This window comes from Callospermophilus lateralis, chromosome 1, assembly GCF_048772815.1.
Source record: "Callospermophilus lateralis isolate mCalLat2 chromosome 1, mCalLat2.hap1, whole genome shotgun sequence".
Lineage (NCBI taxonomy): Eukaryota > Metazoa > Chordata > Mammalia > Rodentia > Sciuridae > Callospermophilus > Callospermophilus lateralis.
In genome coordinates, this window is record NC_135305.1 from 170,089,437 (window position 1) to 170,107,890 (window position 18,454).

The 18,454-nt window shown below is 48.1% G+C and overlaps 1 pseudogene; it reads right to left on the reverse strand.

Annotated features, from left to right (window-relative positions):
• Nucleotides 1–428: 428 nt before the first annotated feature.
• Nucleotides 429–18,454, reverse strand: part of LOC143399491 (RNA-binding motif protein, X chromosome-like) — a 54,810-nt pseudogene continuing 36,784 nt past the window's right edge.

An 18,454-nucleotide genomic window follows, 5' to 3' on the forward strand; every position in this document is an offset into this window, starting at 1 on the left:
GACAGAATGGTTTCCACTTTTTGTTTGTTTCTTTGAACGGGGACTTTTGGTCCCAAGTTTGGTATGTTTCTAGGATCTGCTCTGCCTCCCCCTCGATCGGATTGGCTCCTCCAGGGCCACCACCGGGGGACTTCAAGTGCTCGTGACTTGAACTTCTGTAGGAATCACGTGGAGGGGCCACCCCGTCCCATAGAAGGGGGCAGCCCTCTTCTTGTCGGCCAACCCGATCACGACCAGGCTGCCACCGTATCTGTCACTTAGCTGCTGCAGTCACCATAGCGAGTGCTCCCACGGTAAGATGGCGGGGCCTCGGGTAGTGGGGGCGGTCCCTGAGTTCCCATGACTCTTGTATGACTCTCTGGAGGAACCTCCACTTGGATGATCTGAATGATACCATCCCGGCCACATCCACCTCTCTCACTGCAGCCTCAAGACGGACGATCATCACGTGAACAGGGGTGACCATCCTCAGGGTGGGTATGATCTTTTGGAGGTGATGCATGATCTCCGGTGTCACGAGAACTGGAGCCACCTCTGCCTGATCAGCTGTCTTTAGAGGGATATCCATCATCTCTCGGGGACAAATAAACTCTCGGTCAGGGCAGGGGGTCCCTTGGAGGTGGGCCCCCATTCCTCTCTCTCCCCCGTGACACAGCAGCCCTTCCTCCCCTCCCCCTGCAGCTGTGAGCTGATCCTGAAGGGGCTGACCTCCCAGAAGGAGGACCCCTCTTCTTGGTGGTGGCCCTCTTTTTACCAGAAGAGGTCCCCTGGAAGGACTTGCGTTAAAATGCATGGGATGACCACCATCGTCCCTGCGCCCTCCCCGTGAAGGGGTCCCCTGGGTCCTCTGCTTCCTCTTCTTCCTCCTCTGAGACCCCTGGGAGGGCCTCTGCTTCCCGGAGGCCGAGGTGGGCCACGTCTACCCCTTTCAGATGATGGCTTGGTGGTTTGTTCCACCTTGATGGCTCTCACGTGGAAGGACTCTCCGTTCCTGTCTCTGGCTGCACCCTCTCCACACCTGCTGGACTTTTAAAGGTGACAACAGCAAATCCTCTTGATTTGTTGGTTTCACCGGTCTTTCCTCAAGAGCGGTTCCACTCTTCGTCCACACTTGCCACATACTCCTTCAAGGGCTTTCTCATTTGTTTCTATATTAAGTCCACCAATGAAGAGCTGCCCTGGGCCATCTACGCCCACCGTTTCTCCCCCCTGGTGTGTGTGTGTGGGTAACAGTCTCAAGCTCACCGAGAGGGCCTTCCAAGCAGCTCAGCATGAATGGCAGCTGCCGGATCCAGATCCGGATCCGGAACAGAACAGAGAAGCTGCTGGGGCTGCTGTGCAATGAGTGAGTTTCTGTTTTTGCAAAACAAAAAGTTCTGGAGAACAGTTGCAGAGTGATGTCAAACTTATTATTGGACTGTGTGCTCAAATGGTGAAGATGGTAAATTGTTACATGATGTTTGTCTTTACCCGATTTTTCTTTTCTTTTTTCTTTCTCTTTTCTTTTTTTCTTTCTTTGTTTCATTTTGTTTTCTCATATTTTCTCACCTCAGGGGTGCTTAACCACTGAGCCACATCCCCAGTCCTTTTTATATTTTATTTCGAGACAGGGTCTCGCCAAGTGGCTGAGGCTGGCTTTGAACTTGGGATCCTCCTGCCTCAGCCTCCGGAGCCGCTGGGATTACAAGCGAGCACCACTGTGCCCGGCTATTTTAATCCAATTTTTTTTTTAAGTCTCCACCCACTAGCCGACATCCCCTGAGAGCAAAACCATCCCAGGTAAGAACCAATGGATTTTGGTTTGCCTTTTAGCATCACTGCTCACTGAAGATTCTCAAAAAAGGATCCCCCCCACCCAGGCCAGACAGTAAATTGTCAGTTATTACTAAGAACTGAAACCAGCAGATGATCCCAAAATACTTGCTGTGCTTTTTGTACTGGGGAGGGGTTGTTTGCTTGTTTGGGTACCAGGGATTGAACCCAGAGGTACTTGATCACTGAGCTACATTTCCAGCCCTTTTGTAAATATATTTTATTTAGAGACAGGGTCTCCTTGAGACTGGCATTGAACTCACGATCCTCCTGCCTCAGCCTCCCGAGTTTCTGGGATGACAAGTGTGCACCACCACACTCAGCCGACCCAGTTTTTAATCCATCCCATCTGGCCTTCACTGAGGAGTCTTCTTCGGGGTCATGTGGGTTTCCTGGAGTCCTGCGTGTCAGGCTCTTAGTGCTGTGGCTGCCACTGTGAGAGCTCACAACACGGTGGTTATTGCTGCTGTTGACATGAGGATGGTTCTACCCAATGAGAAAGGACGGTGGAAACTAAATACCTAAGATTGCTCGTTATTTCTTCTTCTTGCCTATGCAATAAGTAAGATCAGAAACTTCCAAAGAGGGCCGAGATCGTCACGATGTGTAGGAAATGCCTGCAGAATGTGGCCCTGCCCACAGAGATTCTGGCCAGGGAACGCGAGATAGAGTCCCGGAATCTGTCATCAAGGTCCTCCGTGGTACGCTGACCTGGGTAGTGTAGGGTAAAGATGTTCTAGCTTCACTTTGGTTTTGTTTCAAGTCTCTGGGAAAAATAAAACACCAAACAAAAAACTCAGTTCCAGTCCCATGGGCTTCAGAGCTGTCTGGTAACTAGGCCCATGGATCTAGACGGAGAGGTCTAAACCGGAGGTTTATAACCCAGCTTTGGAGGATGTAGAATATGTTCCCTTTTCCCCAGTCTTCAAGAAGGGATTGAACTAATTTTCCTAATAGATACATGTCACTACTGTCTTAAGGAAGAAGGTGAGCCGGGCATGGAGGCACACACCTGTAAACCCAGTGGCTCGGGAGGCTGAGGCAGGAGGATCACAAGTTCAAAGCCAGCCTCAGCAAAGGTGAAGTGCTAAGCAACTCAGGGAGACCCTGTCTCTAAATAAAATACAAAATAAGCTGGGGATGTGGCTCAGTGGTCAAGTGCCCCTGAGTTCAATCCCTGGTACAGGTGGGAAGGGGGGAAGAGAAGAAGAAGAAGAGCTTACTGTGAAATACAGTCTACAATTATGTTTGGGTTTCAGTATTGATACTCCTTGTTCATAGTCAAAAGCTTTCACACATCAAAATTATCTGGGCAGGTTATTTAAAATTCCACGTCCGTGGCCCCATTCCTAGACAGTGGAACTGAACAAGACTTGGGAAACTGTAGATTTCATATGCATCCAGCAATCTGGGACCATCTTTTAGTAAAACCTGCCCTGAGCCTGTTACCAGGGGAAACCATGCATCTTCTGTGAGCCCTGTATCCAGATGGTGCTACAGAGGTCTGGGAAGGAGGTTCTGCAGCTCAAATCCTCACTACCTGATGCATAAAATACACATCAGTACGTTTGCTCTGGAATAAGAAACATCAACGCTTTTGGAAATTCATCTCAGCGTAACTGCTGAATGCAGTTGATTTTGTCTGAGTCAGATGTCCACACAAGAAGAATTTAGCAGAAGATAAAGTAGAGAAATAATCAAAAGCAATCACAGGCTGAAGTCAGGTGTGGGTAAGCTCCTAAATGACACCATCCCACCCAGCATTGGATGAGAGGATTTAATAACTTGCTCAGTGAAATACCAGAAGATGCTTGTTCCCCCTGCAAGCCTGGCTGATTCTGGAGATCGAACATCATCAGGGTTGATGGACAGCTTCGTGTCCTTAATATACATGTGATCTGATTTAGTCAGCTTTTTTTGCTGTTGTGACTAAAAGACCCACCAGAACAACTGTAGAGGAGGAGAAGTTTATTTGGGGTTCAGGGTTTCAGAGGTCTCAGTCCACAGACAGCAGGCTCCATCCCTCAGGGCTCGAGGGGAGGCAGGACATCATGGAGGAAGAGTGTGGTGGAGGGAAGCAGCTCACATGGTGATCAGGAAGCAAAGAGAGACTCCACTCTCCAGAGACAAAGAGAGACCCCAAAGCCACGCCCCCAATGCCCCCTCCTCCAGCCACACCCACCTCCTCCAGCCACCACCCAGTTAATCCCATCAGGGGTTCATTCACTGGTTGGGTTAAGGCTCTCACAACCCAGTCATGTCTCCTCTGGACCTTCCTGCACTGTCTCACATGTTAGGTTTGGGGGACACCTCACATCCAAACCATAACCTGAGCAAACAGTTATTTGGTCCAGATTTCTAGTACCAAAAGTACTAGAAAGTAAACTCAATAACCTGAGGAATTTGGATCATAAAAGAAACACATCTTGGATCAGGTTCTTTGGATTTTAAGTAATCAAAGCTTACTTCTTTTTTTTTAATTTTTTTTTAGAGAATTTTTTAATATTTATTTTTTAGTTTTCGGCGGACACAACATCTTTGTTTGTACGCAGTGCTGAGGACCGAACCCGGGCCACACACATGCCAGGTGAGCATGCTACCGCTTGAGCCACATTCCCCTGCCCCAAAGCTTACTTCTAACTTGAGCAAAAAAACCAAACAAACAAACAAACAAACAAAAGGAAGGTGGGTGGTTTATCTGAAAAAACTATCATCTGGAAGAACCCCAAGGCAGTGGCTTCGTGGAGACCTAAAACAGGAAAGCCACCAAGAACACAGAAGTCTCAGCCCCAATTTTTCAAGCTCTTTTGCCTTAATCATCTCCTTCTGTTAATCTGCTTCAGCCCATGGACATGGATGACTCTCCACAGCTCTCACCATCTCCTTTATTTAATCTCATATTATATACACACACACACACACACACACACACACAAGGGACTGAACTCAGGGGCACTCAACCACTGAGCCCCATCCCCAGTCCTTTTTGTATTTTATTTAGAGACAGGGTCTCCCTGAGTGGCTAAGGGCCTTACTAAGATGCTGAGGCTGTCCTGGAACTCAAGATCCTCCTGCCTCAGCCTCCTGAGCTGCTGGGATTGTAAGCGCATGCCTAATGTCACATTCTTGAAATGTCACAGGCAGTGCCACCACACCCTAGCCTAATGTCACATTCTTGAAAGACACTCTGAGTAGCCCACTTTGGATCAGGTCTTCATTCCAGGGACACTTGAAGGCCAGGGATGGAGTCCTGGAGAGTGGCTCGGGAGGCTGAGGCAGGAGGATCTCAAAGCCAGCCTCAGCAACTTAGGGAGGCCCTCAGCAACTCAGTGAGACCCTGTCTCTAAAGTAAAAAAAAAAAAAAAAATAGGGCTGAGGGCATGGCTTAGTGGTTAATTGCCCCTGGGTTGAATCACTAGTACTCACACCCAAATATTTTGAGTTTTCTCTTCTCCCCCTTATATCCTACATTCCAGGGGAATAGCTAGGGATCTCAACTGTTTTTCCAGGACTGTTGGCTCTGGAGCCTAACACACAGTAGGTGCACAAAAAATATTTTGCAGAAAGAGTGCTAAAATTTGTGGTTCAGTAAGCAGAGCGCAGTGGCGCACGCCTGTAATCCAGGGGCTCAGGAGGCTGAGGCAGGAGGATTGTGAGTTCAAAGCCAGCCTCAGCAACTCAGAGAGGCCCTAAGCAACGTAACAAGACCCTGTCTCTACTAAAATACAAAAAAAAAAAAAAAAAAAGGGCTGGGGATGTACCCCAGAGGGTAAGCACCCCTCGGTTCAATCCCTGGTACCAAAAATAAAAAACTTTTCATTTAGCAAACTCAAAGGAGGAACATGTGAGTTGGGGATGTAGCTCAGTTGGGAGAGAGCTTGCTTTGCATGCACAAAGCCCTGGGTTCAATCCCCAGCACTGCCACCACCACAACAACAAAAAACGGAGGAGGGAATATGGGTTCAGCCTTCCACACCTGTAAGTGTGCGTCCCCATCTGATAACCAGAGGATCCAAGTTCCAGTGGTCCTTTTTCCACTGAATCCCAAGGTGCTGCAAGGTGGAATTTTCCCAGAGCTCCCCATTAATGGTTGCATCTGAGATCAGGTTTGCATTGCTGAATTTCCCCCAAATTGGTTTTCTTAAAAAAATAGAGTCTAACTAGGCAGCCGTGTTCTCCAATTTAAAAGAGTCATAGTAACCTTGGACTCCCTAATGAAGCTACCAACATTTCAAGTACTATCAACTATAAAGACAGAGAAAAAAGTCAAGAGTTCCTGCCACTGAATTATAATCAGATGATTTATAATATAATGAAAGCACCGCGGCTAGGAAGGGAAGACTCAGAATAACCAAATCCACATGGGTGGGGAAGAGGCCCCACCAATGAACTTCACATTAACAAATGGAATACATTATCATATTTCAACATACTTCTTTCATGGGTCTAGTGCTAATTGCAATGCCATTGTTTATTGGAAAATGTGCCTAGGCAAGCAGGGACAGAATCAGGGCAGCCTTGGTGGGTAACAGGAATCAGCTCTGAGTTAGAAGTAAATAGAGTGCTACCACACTTCATTTCAGGAAAACCCCAATGTCAGGAAGGAAACACACTCACAAAGAAAGGAGCCGCTCTTTCTATCCAGTAACAAAAAGCAGTTCTAGCAAAAGCAAATGTTATTCTAATATTTCAGATTCAATCAGCTGAGTGTTCACTGTGGACAGGAATCCAGGAAACAAAGGTTGACAAAGACAAACGTTTGAAAACCAAGTGATGCTCCTGCCCACAACATTTTTGGATTATTAAAATCAATCTAGGGACTGGGGTCGTGGCTCAGTGGTAGAGCGCTTGCCTAGCGCGGGTGAGGCATGGGGTTCGATCCTCAGCACCACATATCAATAAATAAACGAAACATCCATCGACGGCTAAAATATTTTTTTTTTTTACAAAAAATCTATCTACTTTTCCTGCAATCTAGAATGTTCTTTTCTCTCCTTGCCGAGGTGGAAAAACAAATCCTGTAAGACTATCCCAGGGAAGAGATAAAAGAACTATGGGTATCCACCCAAGTTAATAGTAAATGTCACTGGCCTAGAATGAAGAGGAACTAACTATATTCCTCTCATTTCAAAGAGAGCCTCAGATAAAGAGCCCAGAAAAGACATTGACCCACTTATCTGCAAATTCTGTTCTCTAGATCTCATCCATCAACTCTCAAGGTGGTTTCTCAATTCTACAGAACAGTGATTCAGGAGAAGTGGGTGGAAAGAACAGGCATAGCTAAGATGTTCACTGCTCCCCAACATCCATGTGCTATCACCCGATTCCCAGCCCTTTTGCAGTCGGGTGTGGTCAGATGACTGGGAGAATAAGGTGGCCTCTGCCTGCAATCTCATTTCCCAAGCCATGGTGTCTGGATGCCATGTGTCGAGCCATTGGGGAGAGACAGGTTAGATCCCTGAGTCACTGTGTGGAAGAGGCCAGTCACCATAGGCTTTCCTTAAGGAAAAGACAGACCTTCATTGTGCTCACCTGACGACATTTCAGGGTTCATTTTTCACCACAACATCACCCAAGCTATTGTGACTAGTGCTGGGGGCCAGGCTCCAATGGTTCTCTCCAAACTCTGGAATCTGGTCAGGTGTGTGATCGGATGACCACAAGAAGTTCTAAGGACCAAGGGGGACCAAGGCTTTGGATGTAGAGTTTTTGTTGGTTGATTCAGTTGGTTGCTTGGGTTTGTTTAAAATGATCTGTTCAGTCCAGTCTGCAACCATGACAATGGCCAAGAAGGACACTAGCCTGTGGACTACAGGCTGCAGTAGGGTGCACACCTGGGTTGTTTGCCACTGTCGTCACATGGGCTAAGTCCAGTGCCCGCCCAGGTAAGTGCTCAGTAAACATCTGCTGAATCAAAGGCATAAAGGACTCATAAAGGGATTAAATGACCCCTGCAGAGGTTATGCAGACTGTGTGGAGTCCTTAGCCCCTCTAGCCCTTGCTCCTCGTGAAGGACAGGGGACGACTTCCTAGAGATGCAATAGCAGGTGGCGCAAGGAAACCCCAGAGTTGAATGCACCAGACAGCAGGGCTCATCCCTCTGACATTGCTGAGCACCCCCTGGGCGCCCTATTCTAAGGAACGCCTTCACCATAAAACCATGAGTCAGACCAAGGTTCTGTCTTACTGCAGCTCTGCTTAGCTTTTCTCAGGTCTTTTTTCACAGCCAGAGTCTGGCTAGCAACAAGAGATTTTTTTTCCCAGTCATCTACTTAGCTGGTGTAAAAACTGAGGCCTGGGTATGGTCCAAGTGCCCCAGTTATGTTTGCACCCAACAAATTCCACTTGGAGGCCTTGATTTCCCCTTCTGCCACGTCTCCCTAGAGATTCCCACCTCCCTACTTCTTGTTTGAGCTGAACATCTGGCTCTGGGCCTCTTCCTGAGCCTAACCTCATTCTGTTTTTTTTTGTTTTGTTTTGTTTTGTTTTTTTTTGGTACTGGGGATTGAACCCAGGGGTGCTTCAGCACTGTACCACATCCCCAGCCCTTTTAAAAGTTGCTGAGGCTGGCTTTGAACTTGAGATCCTCCTGCCTCAGCCTCCTGAGCTGCTAATCTCATTCAGAAAAGGTGCTTCCTAGCTAGGCATGGTGGTGCCCTCCTGTAATCTCAGGGGCTCCAGAGGCTGAGGCAGGAGGATTGTGAGTTCAAAACCAGCCTCATCAACTTGGCGAGACCCTGAGCAGCTCAGTGAGACCCTGAATAAAATAAATAAATGCAAAACCAGGGCTGGGGATGTGGCTCAGTGATTGAGTGTGCCTGGGTTTAATCCCTGGGAAGGAAGGAAGGAAGGGAGGGAGAGAGGGAGGGAGGGTACTTCCTTGGGTAAACTTCCTTTGGTCAACTCCCAGCCTGCCGGTCCCACCCTGTGCTAACCATCCTCTGCCTGGCCAGAAGCTCAGGACAATAAGTGTTTTCCAAAGGTTCATGGCGTCTCCTCAGAAATGCTTCCAGTAGTCCTAAATGAAATAGGTGTTAAACTAGCAGAAGGACTCTACAGGAAAAGCTACAGGAAAAGCCCAGCAAGCCAGGAGTCCCCAGGAAGAGAGGACATCAGGGATCTTCAGGGGGTCTTTCTCACTGTCTCCTCTCCAACCTTGACCGTGTGTGTGTGTGTGTGTGTGTGTGTGTGTGTGTGTGACCTGTGAAAGCCAACGACACCTTCTTCATGCTGTTGGCTGGGCCATGCAGGTTGACAGAGGGGGTAAGAATGAGTCAGACCCAGTGGCTTAGGAAACTGAGGCAGGAGGACCACAAGTTCAAAGCCAGCCTCAGCAATGGCAAGGCCCTAAGCAACTCAGGGAGATCCTGTCTCTAAATAAAATACAAAATTGGACTGAGGATGGGGCTCAGTGGTTTAGTACCCCTGAGCTCAATCCCTGTTTCCCACCCCCCCATGGAGGCTGCTTCTGTGTAGCTGGGGGTAACCCTTGTGGGACAGAGGGTCTATGTTCAGCAGCTCCTGGATCCTGGAACTATAATTTGACCGAGAGCCTGCACTAGCATGCACAAACAGAGCTACAACCTGTCCACATGTATGGGTGTGCCCACACACTACGAATTGGTAGGGATCTGTTTTTTTTTTTTTTTCAGGACTTGTATAAATCAAACAAAGCAGATAGATTTAGTGTCCTGCAATAAGTCCACCCAAGATATGTTTGATATCAGGTCTTGTTACAAGGATGTCTTATGAAAATTTCTCTATTATTTCTGAGAAATAATCTGGATGCTCCAATGAGGTGCACAGGTCTGGAAGAACGTGTGGGAACAAAGGCTGAAAGGTGGGTGTGGCGAAGCTCGTGAAGACGAGCAGATCAACCTGGAGCCACCCAGAAGATGGAATATTTTCCCTGGCATCCGTTTGGATGCTTCTTTCAGTGGCTGTGGTCCTCTGGGGACACGGGATCACTTTCAAGGGCACTGTGCCATAGAGTCGGATGGTTTACATTTTATATCTTGGCTCCACTGGTTGCCAACTGTGTGCCTTGGATCCATGCTCGCTCTCTCTGGGCCCCAGATAGCAGAAGATCCAGCACGTGAGAAGCACACACAAACTCCTGAAGAGGTGGAACGTGTACAAAGGAAGAGCAGGCAGAGCTAAGAAGAAAAACAGCTTGTTTGGCTCCGGTTCTTCCTCCCATCCTCCCTCCTATTATGGGTCATTACCTTCAGGTGGCATTCATCCCCCTGGCTTCAAGGCCTGGGGCGGCTCAGCCAGGGGGAGAAGAGGAGGGCATTTCTGACCAGCTGGTTGAACTGCAGACGGGACCCGCCTCCATTTATTTTCCAGCAAAACACCATATTGTTCCCTCTCACTGTCTTCCAACAGGGACCACCTAGAAAGGGACGGGATCATCAAGCCCTTGGAGCTGATCCATGTGACATCCCATCTGTGAGCCCCAGGGAGATTCGAAGTCAGCCAGAGCTGGGGGCCAAGCCATATTTATCTCCCTTCCAGATGGCCCCTTTTGATTGACACTTGGCAAACGCCCGAGTTAAGTTTACTTTCCTTTTTTAACAGAACTATATTTGTTCTCAACACTGGAGCGTCGGATGCCCACAAACATCTCTTATTATCATACTTATAAAACAGCCTGGGTATGATGGACTAGCCTTTCCTTTGGAACCTGCTGGAAGGTCCGTGCTTGGGGGAAGCATCTTCTGGGCCACGGTGTTAGACCCCATCCCTGAAGGTAGGTGACTGGTGTGGAGCTTCTCCTAAAGGGACTGGGTTGTGCCATTGCCAAGGGACATGGGCCTAAGTCCCCCCTGGGGGAAGGGACACCTTCATTCACAGGCTGCAGGTGAGTGGTCTCAAGAGTGGACTAGGCCATGTCCAGGTTGTGGTCATGCACGGGTCGTGGGGACTCCTTTCTTAGAGAATCAGTGTGAACAGTTCCATTTGGAATCATACATTGTGTAGTCCTCGGTCTCCTCTGACTCCTCCCACACCCAGCCCGGAGTGGGGCATGCAGGCGTTAATGCCCAGGAGAGCGCTGTTGGCAGAGGGAACGGCCCACTCCTCCTCCCCATGATGAGGAGATGAGTGCAGAGACAGGAAGTGGCTCTGTAGGCGAACAGGTCTGGGCTTCTGCCTGAGAGGGCCTGTGGCCCATGCTTGGGTGACAGGGTAGAAAAGAGACCTTACTCCTGCCCCATGCTGGGGGAAGGCTGACCGCAGGATATGGGGGCCCACCACAGGAGCAAACCCTGGGCCACAAGATCAGAAACGAAGCATTGGAGGCCATGGTTAATGATATTCTTGGGATGTGGAGTGGACATCCCACTTGGGATGTGCCGCAGTCTCTGGCTGGGCACAAATCACGAGTCTCCACACAGCTTGTAGATTCAAACAGCAATTCTTTATTCCCGAACTCACATCGGCCGTCTACAAACACGTTCTGGGGGAATCCACGTTCTCTGCCCAAATCCACCACACATGGGCTTCTGTCTCCCAAAATATACTGTCTGACCCTAAGCACTCAAGAGGAACTCAGCAGCAGGATACGCCCTATTCTAAAGGGGGAACACCCTACTCTCCTATTATGCTAAACTGCCCTATTCTAAAGGGGGAACACCCTAATCTCCTATTATGCTAAACCGCCCTGGTCCTTGAGCAAGGTCACCTTTCAGAAGTCCTTCCACTAGACAGCATGGTTGTAAGCTGGCAAGGAGATTGTCATACCTACTCGGCTGATGGCTCCCAGCAGGGATGTGCTACCAGCTGGGGACCACACTTTGAGAACTACAGAGCTTAGGGGTGCATCAAGGAGGGAGAGGGGCCCCTCTGGGTGGTCAGGGATAATGAGTCATGGCACTTTGGAGCATCAGTGTTGGGGAGGGTTAATGTCTGCACATCATGCTAATGAAGAAACATCCCAGAGACATGTGATTCTGTTGTCTTGCTGCCTCTGGTGTTGAGAGCCACAGCCGAGTCTGTTTGTGTGTTTCCACAGGGAGAACAGCAGCCAATTTGGATTCCAGAGAGATTAACTAAAGCGATTTCTATAGACCAAAAAGAAGATGATTTGGCTCAAATCCATAATAGCTGATATCCAGAACTCCAGTTTGGCTATCCTTACATCTGTGACAGTGGTTATCCCACACCTGGAGGCTGATGAATAATGAACACCATTAAGGCCTATTTCAAATGTAAAAAAAACCTTGGGGCTTGCTTGTGGGAATACCTTCAGACCCATATGCAAGTTACAGGAAAAAGGATGGGATATCCAAATAAGAGTCAAACCCAGGTGGTAACCAGGATGCTTTTTTCAATATCTATTTTATTATTGCCTTTTCACACATCATGAAGTTCCATTTTATTTTTTGAGCTCATACAGACCTAGGTTAATGTTTTTCTGATCAGTTCTATTTTTTGACTGTTTTTAAACATTGCAATGGAGATTTTACCTGTGAAAAGCTACAAGACCTTTACTATTATGTTATGTGTTGTATGTATTGGATTATGTGTGCACATTTGTGTTTTGTGTTGTATGTCTGTATGTGCATATGTCCATATATCGTATATGAGGAGCGCTCATGAAAAAATGGATCCAAATTTTTTTTTATTATTCATGTGATTTAAATGGTTTAATTTAAATTGGGTAAACAGCTGTTGAGAATTATTTTTAAATGTGAACAAAAAAGGAGGTTAACAGATCTGTTTGTTTACTTTCACCTTTCCTTTTCATTACATCTAATTCTATTCAGGATACTAAATTGTTTAGAAAATTGTTTGTTTGTTTTTTTTTAGTGCCTGCTGGAATGTTACATAATTTTTTTTTTTTTTTTTTTAGCCATCATTGCCAGAATTCCTATCTTCATCCCAGTGCCGGTGAATCAAAGATAAAACCAAACTACAGCTTCTGCGATAGCTATCACAACAAACTGTATAAACTGATGCACCAATGAGTAATGTAATAACTCAACAAGTGATGCTCAATCAAGGAGTCGATTTACTTTGGGCGGAAATGGACATATTAATAGATTCCTCTGCTTTGAACTGCTTGCAGAACTTGCCTGGCCTATGTATCACTTGTATGCATTGTGAACTATCTGTTGGTGCAGTGAATTGTGGTAGTGCTGGGGTATCTTTGCTGATGATGTCATCGGTGGTACAATTTTTCCAAAAGGAGCCGTCAATTGGCTTGGTGTTGTGGCATTTTGTATCCTCCTTCCTTCTGCTTGTGATGGTCATTCAACTAAAATTTGGGGGCCAACAGAGGTGAGGCAAAGAACCTCACCCCCCCACTGGTGCAAAGACCTCTCCACAGGTGTGGCTGTATGCTGGACCGGTAGTCAATGACGGTAAGATCCAATTGCAATGGTACCAACCTAAGACAGGAGGCTGACGCCTTGAGGTCAGCTCATCTGATGACGGGTAAGGACCACATGTAGTATTGGACAACCTAAGACAGGCATGGTCCCTAAGCTTGTTGATTAATTAAACAGAAGTGGGGGGAGATGTTGAGAGCCACAGCCAGTCTGGATGGCACCTGGCATTTTGCCAGAAGGAGTGGTGACGCCAGGGAGCCATTAAGATGATGATAATTAAGTTAAGCTGTGTATAATTGCTGTGACTGGATGATGCTGGATGGAAACAGGCTGTGTATTCAGTTGTATATAGACCCCTGCTGTCCGGCAATAGGGAGGCTCCTGCTGCCTCGGGCGCCTGCTACTTTTGAGTTCTTGGGAGCCTGGTTGAGGGCGGAGGGAGTTCCCAGGAGCGTGCGTGGAGTGCTGGTGAGAGTTCGGACAATAAAGTAGTTCCTGTTTGAACCTACAAGTGCCTCGTGGCAGCTCGGTTATTTTGTGCCCAGCCAGACTGCGGCATCAGGGGGTGGGGGGAGCCAGTCAACTAGTTGTGGCCTTTGTGTTTGTCTATCTGTCAAAGAGTCTGATGAATTTTACAAAGATACCATCATGTCGGACTTTGTAGAGGCTGGATTTTGACATTCCCCCATCAAAGATCCATCCCATGTCTTAACCTCTCTTTGCCCATGTCATTAAGAATCTGTAGATGGAGACCTTCTGGAATTTAAGGCAGGTCCTAGAGCCAGGGATTGGCATTTTAAGAGAGAGGAGAGAGTGGAGGAGACCCAGGGGAAGCTGTGAGAAGACCAGGTTTAGGAACCCCGAGCCAAGGAAGGCCAGATGTCCCCAAGGAGCTGGAAGAGCCCAGGAAGGCGTCTCCCCTAGAGGCTTTGAAGGGAGCAGTGGCCTACAGACACCCAGGTTTGAACATCTGACCTCCAAAATGGTGAGAGAGTAAGTTTGTGGTTGGAAGCCACCTGCTTTGGGTAATGTGTCATGGCAGCCTTGGAAATGGATGTGGGCATAGTTTGCCGGTGTGAAAGTGGAGACTGATCCCTGACGTCAGCCTGCTCTTTCTTTTTTATATTTTTATTTTTTTCTTTTCAGACGTTGATGGACCTTTATTTTATTCATTTATTCATATGTGGTGCTGATCATCAAACCCAGTGCCCCACACTTGCTAGGCAAGCGCTCCACCACTGAGCCCCAGTCCCAGCCCCCAGCCTGCTGTTTCTGATGGGAGATGCAGGTCCAGAGCACGTGATGTTCACTAAGTGTCTCCAGACAACAGATTCCTCTCTGCATGCAACAGAATCACCCGGGGGTCCTCATTAAACCTGGTATCTCCCCGCTCCAACCCAGAGTTTTGATTCAGGAAGTTTGGGATAGAGGTCTGAATTTCTGGCAAGGTCCTACATGTGGCTGATGCTACCAGTTGGGGACCACACTTTGAGAACCATGGAGCTTAGGTGTACTTCTCATTTATTTTTTATTTTACTTTTGGTACCAGGGATTGAACTCAGGGGCACTCGACCCCTGAGCCACATCCCCAGCCCTATTTTGTATTTTATTTAGAGATGGGGTCTCACTGAATTGCTTAGGGCTTCGATTTTGCTGAGGCTGGCTTTGAACTCGTGATCCTCCTGCCTGAGCCTCCTGAACCGCTGGGATTACAGGCATGAGCCACCACACCCAGCTTCTGATTTTTTTTTTAATTTGTTCTTTTAAGATACACATACATGGAGTGTAACTTATCTAATTAGGATCCCATTCTTGTGGTTGGACATGATGTGGAGTTTCCCTGGTTGTGTGTTCATATATGAACACAGGAAAGTTCTGTCCCATTCACTCCACTGTCTTTCCCATTCCCATTCCCTCCCTTCCCTTCATTCCCCTTTTTCTCATCCAGTGACCTTCACTTCTTTCCTTCATTTTAGAAACTAACAAATTTTCGGGAAGATTCCCACCTGGAATAAGTAGACACTGAAAGGAATAAACTTCCTGATTTTTTTTTTTAATTGGTTTTGATTGACGGGAGTCAAAGTTCATGATCAAACAGAACCTGTTAGCAGTGGTGTCTCTTCTCCCAGCTGAACGCCTGCCGGTTTCCCCTGAGCAGCGACATGTCTGTGGACTGGTGCTTGGTGGGTCCTTCAGAGGCCCCTGGGGACGTGGAGGCTCCATGCACAGTCCCAGACATGGCGAGAACAGCAGGATCACTTCTTACGCCACCGACTTCTCTTTTACATCCTCTTCCCAGCCTCGTCCTGCACCTGCAATGCCAGGTCATTTCCGGCTCCACGCAGCCTCCTGTAGGGCACAAGTGGACACCTTCCCCTGGGGTCTCTGTTCTGGCTCCCTTGTCTCTCCCTTCCAGCCCTCGGTCTCCTTGGACTCCTCCCACACCCAGCCCAGAGTGGGGCATGCAGGCGTTAATGCCCAGGAGAGCGCTGTTGGCAGAGGGAACGGCCCACTTCTCCTCCCCATGATGAGGAGATGAGTGCAAATTAAAGATTCAGGGTGCACAGCATGAAACGCGGGGTGTTGCAGGGGAGACTTCTGGAGCTCGCTGGCTCCTGTTGGGTGACTTTGACACTGAGAAATTATATAAAGGATCCTCATGGGACTCATGGGAATGGGCCACAGGAGATGAAACAGCCCCTTTCCAATTCCTAGTGGACAGTTACGGCCTCTCAGTATGTTTTTGCTATAATGCTCTATAAAAGGCCCCACAAAGTAACAACTCTTAGGAAAGGTTGGGTATTCCTTATCTGAGTCCCTCAGGTTATTGTAGATTTGGGGTGTTTTTTTTTTTTTTATGTTTGGATTATTTCCACCTGCACCATGAGATATCTTGGAAATGGGACCCAGCTATATATACAAAATTCATTTATATTTCATGTACATCTTACATACATCGCCTGAAGGGAGGGGAGGCAGGACATCATGGAGGAAGAGTGTGGTGGAGGGAAGCAGCTCACATGGTGATCAGGAAGCAGAGAGAGACTCCACTCTCCAGAGACAAAGAGAGACCCCAAAACCACGCCCCCAATGCCCCCTCCTCCAGCCACACCGACCTGCCTCCAGCCACCACCCAGTTAATCCCATCAGGGGTCCATTCACTGGTTGGGTTAAGGCTCTCACAGCCCAGTCCTGTCTCCTCTGGACCTTCCTGCACCGTCTCACACGTGAGCTTTTGGGGAACACCTACCAGAACAACTTCCAAAATGACCCTCCCTGCCCTCCCGCCTCTGTCTCAGGCTCTGCTTTGGGGAACAGGCTAACACACTGGCCGGGACCACCTTCCTCCAATCCCATTACTGGACAGTGGATGCAAATCTAAAGATTCCAGTGGGTCTGCAGAGGGTCTGCAGGTGGGAACGCGGCGCTGGCTGGCGTCTGCTGGACAGCTCTGACAGTGAGAACTGAGGTGGGCTGGGGTTGAGGCTCAGTGGTAGAGTGCTCACCTAACATGCACAAGGCACTGGGTTTGATCCTCAGCACCACATCAATGTAAAACAAAGATGTTGTACTTCCTAAAACTTAAGAATAATAATAATAATAATAAAAAAGAACTGAGGGACTCCTCCATGACTCGTGGAAGTGGACAGCGGGAGTTGCAATGCCCCCTCTGCCGTGTCCCTGGAGGACGCCCTTGGATTCCCTGTGTGGCCCGGGGGGACAGCAGAGGGCTTGGAGTTAGGGTGCTCACAAGTAGCTATGTCCTAGAGGTCCACCGAGTTCTACATGAAGGGACAGATCTCCGTGCCCCAGCTCAGGGGCTTCTTGGGGGACAGTGATGCCCACCTCAGTCACACGGGTGACGGCATGCAAGCACTTTGGCATGTTCAGCCTCTAGGACTTCTATAGCCACAGGATAAGCTGGTTCACTGGTCCCCCAAACTCTGGAGCAACTGGTTCAAAATCATTGAGGGAACTTTTTGCCTTAAAAAAAGAAACAAAAAACTGTGGCCAGCTGGGGCCGTAGCTCAGTGGTAGAGCGCTTGCCTCCCTCGTGTGGGGTGCTGGGTTCCATCGTCAGCACCAAATAAAAATCAATCAATCGATCAATCAAGATCTTGTGCCCATCTACAAGTAAAAAAAAAAATTTCTTTTAAAATTGTGGCAAAATATACAATATGGAATTCACCATTGGCCCATTTTTAAGTGTGGGATTCAATAGCATGAAGTGGGTTCAGTGTTGAATAACTGTGGCCTATTTCCAAGCCTTTGTTTACCCCAGACAAACTGTACCGTTGGTCAGTAGTTCCCGTTGTTCCCTCTGCCTCCGCCTCGGGAAGCCTCCGCCCTACTCCTCTGCCCAGTCCAGGTCCCTCATGGAAGTGGAATCAGGCCATTGTTATCTTTTTGTGACCTTCCACTCCACTTAGCATAATGTCTCAAGGTTCATTCATGTTGTAGCTAATGAGAGCATCTCCTTCCTTTTGGGGGAGGTAGTACTGGGGATGGAACCCAGGGGTGGTTAACCACTGAGCCCCATCCCAGCCCTTTTTTATATTTTATTTAGAGACAGGGTCTCACTGAGTTGCTTAGAGCCTCACTGAGTTGCAGAGGCTGGCTTTGAACTTGCGAACCTCCTGCCTCAGCTTCCAGAGCCCTGGGATCACAGGCAGGCACCACCGCACCCCGCTAGAATCTCCTTCCTTTTTGAGACTGAATATTTTCCATTGCGTCATAAACTATGTCCTTTGTGCCCATTCCTAGGTAAACATCAGGTGGCTTCCACATTTCGGCCACTGTGGAACAGTGCTTTTTGAACATGGGCGTGCAAGTCCATGTTAGAATCCCTGCTTTCAGCCTTGGGTATATTTCTAGAAGCAGAATTGCCGGGTCCTTTTAAAATTGTGGCAAAATACACAACATGGAATTTACCACTGGGAATTCTGTGGATTCATTTGTCTCCACAGCACCGGCATCTTCTCCCATTCCTACCAGTGATGCACAGAAGTTCCAATTTCTCCCAGTCCTTCCCAACTGTTATGGTTTGGATCTAGAAATGTCCCCGACACACCCAAAAGCTCATGTTTTAAAAGCATGATCCCCAGTGCAGCAAGATTCAGAGGTGGGGCTTTTGAGGCAGTGATTAGAGCTCTGACCTCAAAAGTGGATTAATCCATTGATAGCGGAATGGATCACGGGGTGGTGACTGTAGGTGGTGTGGCATGGCTGGAGGAGGTAGGTCACTAGGAGGATGCCCTTGAACTATTCGGATCCCTGGGTGCTTTATTTTTTTGTGCCAGGAACTGACC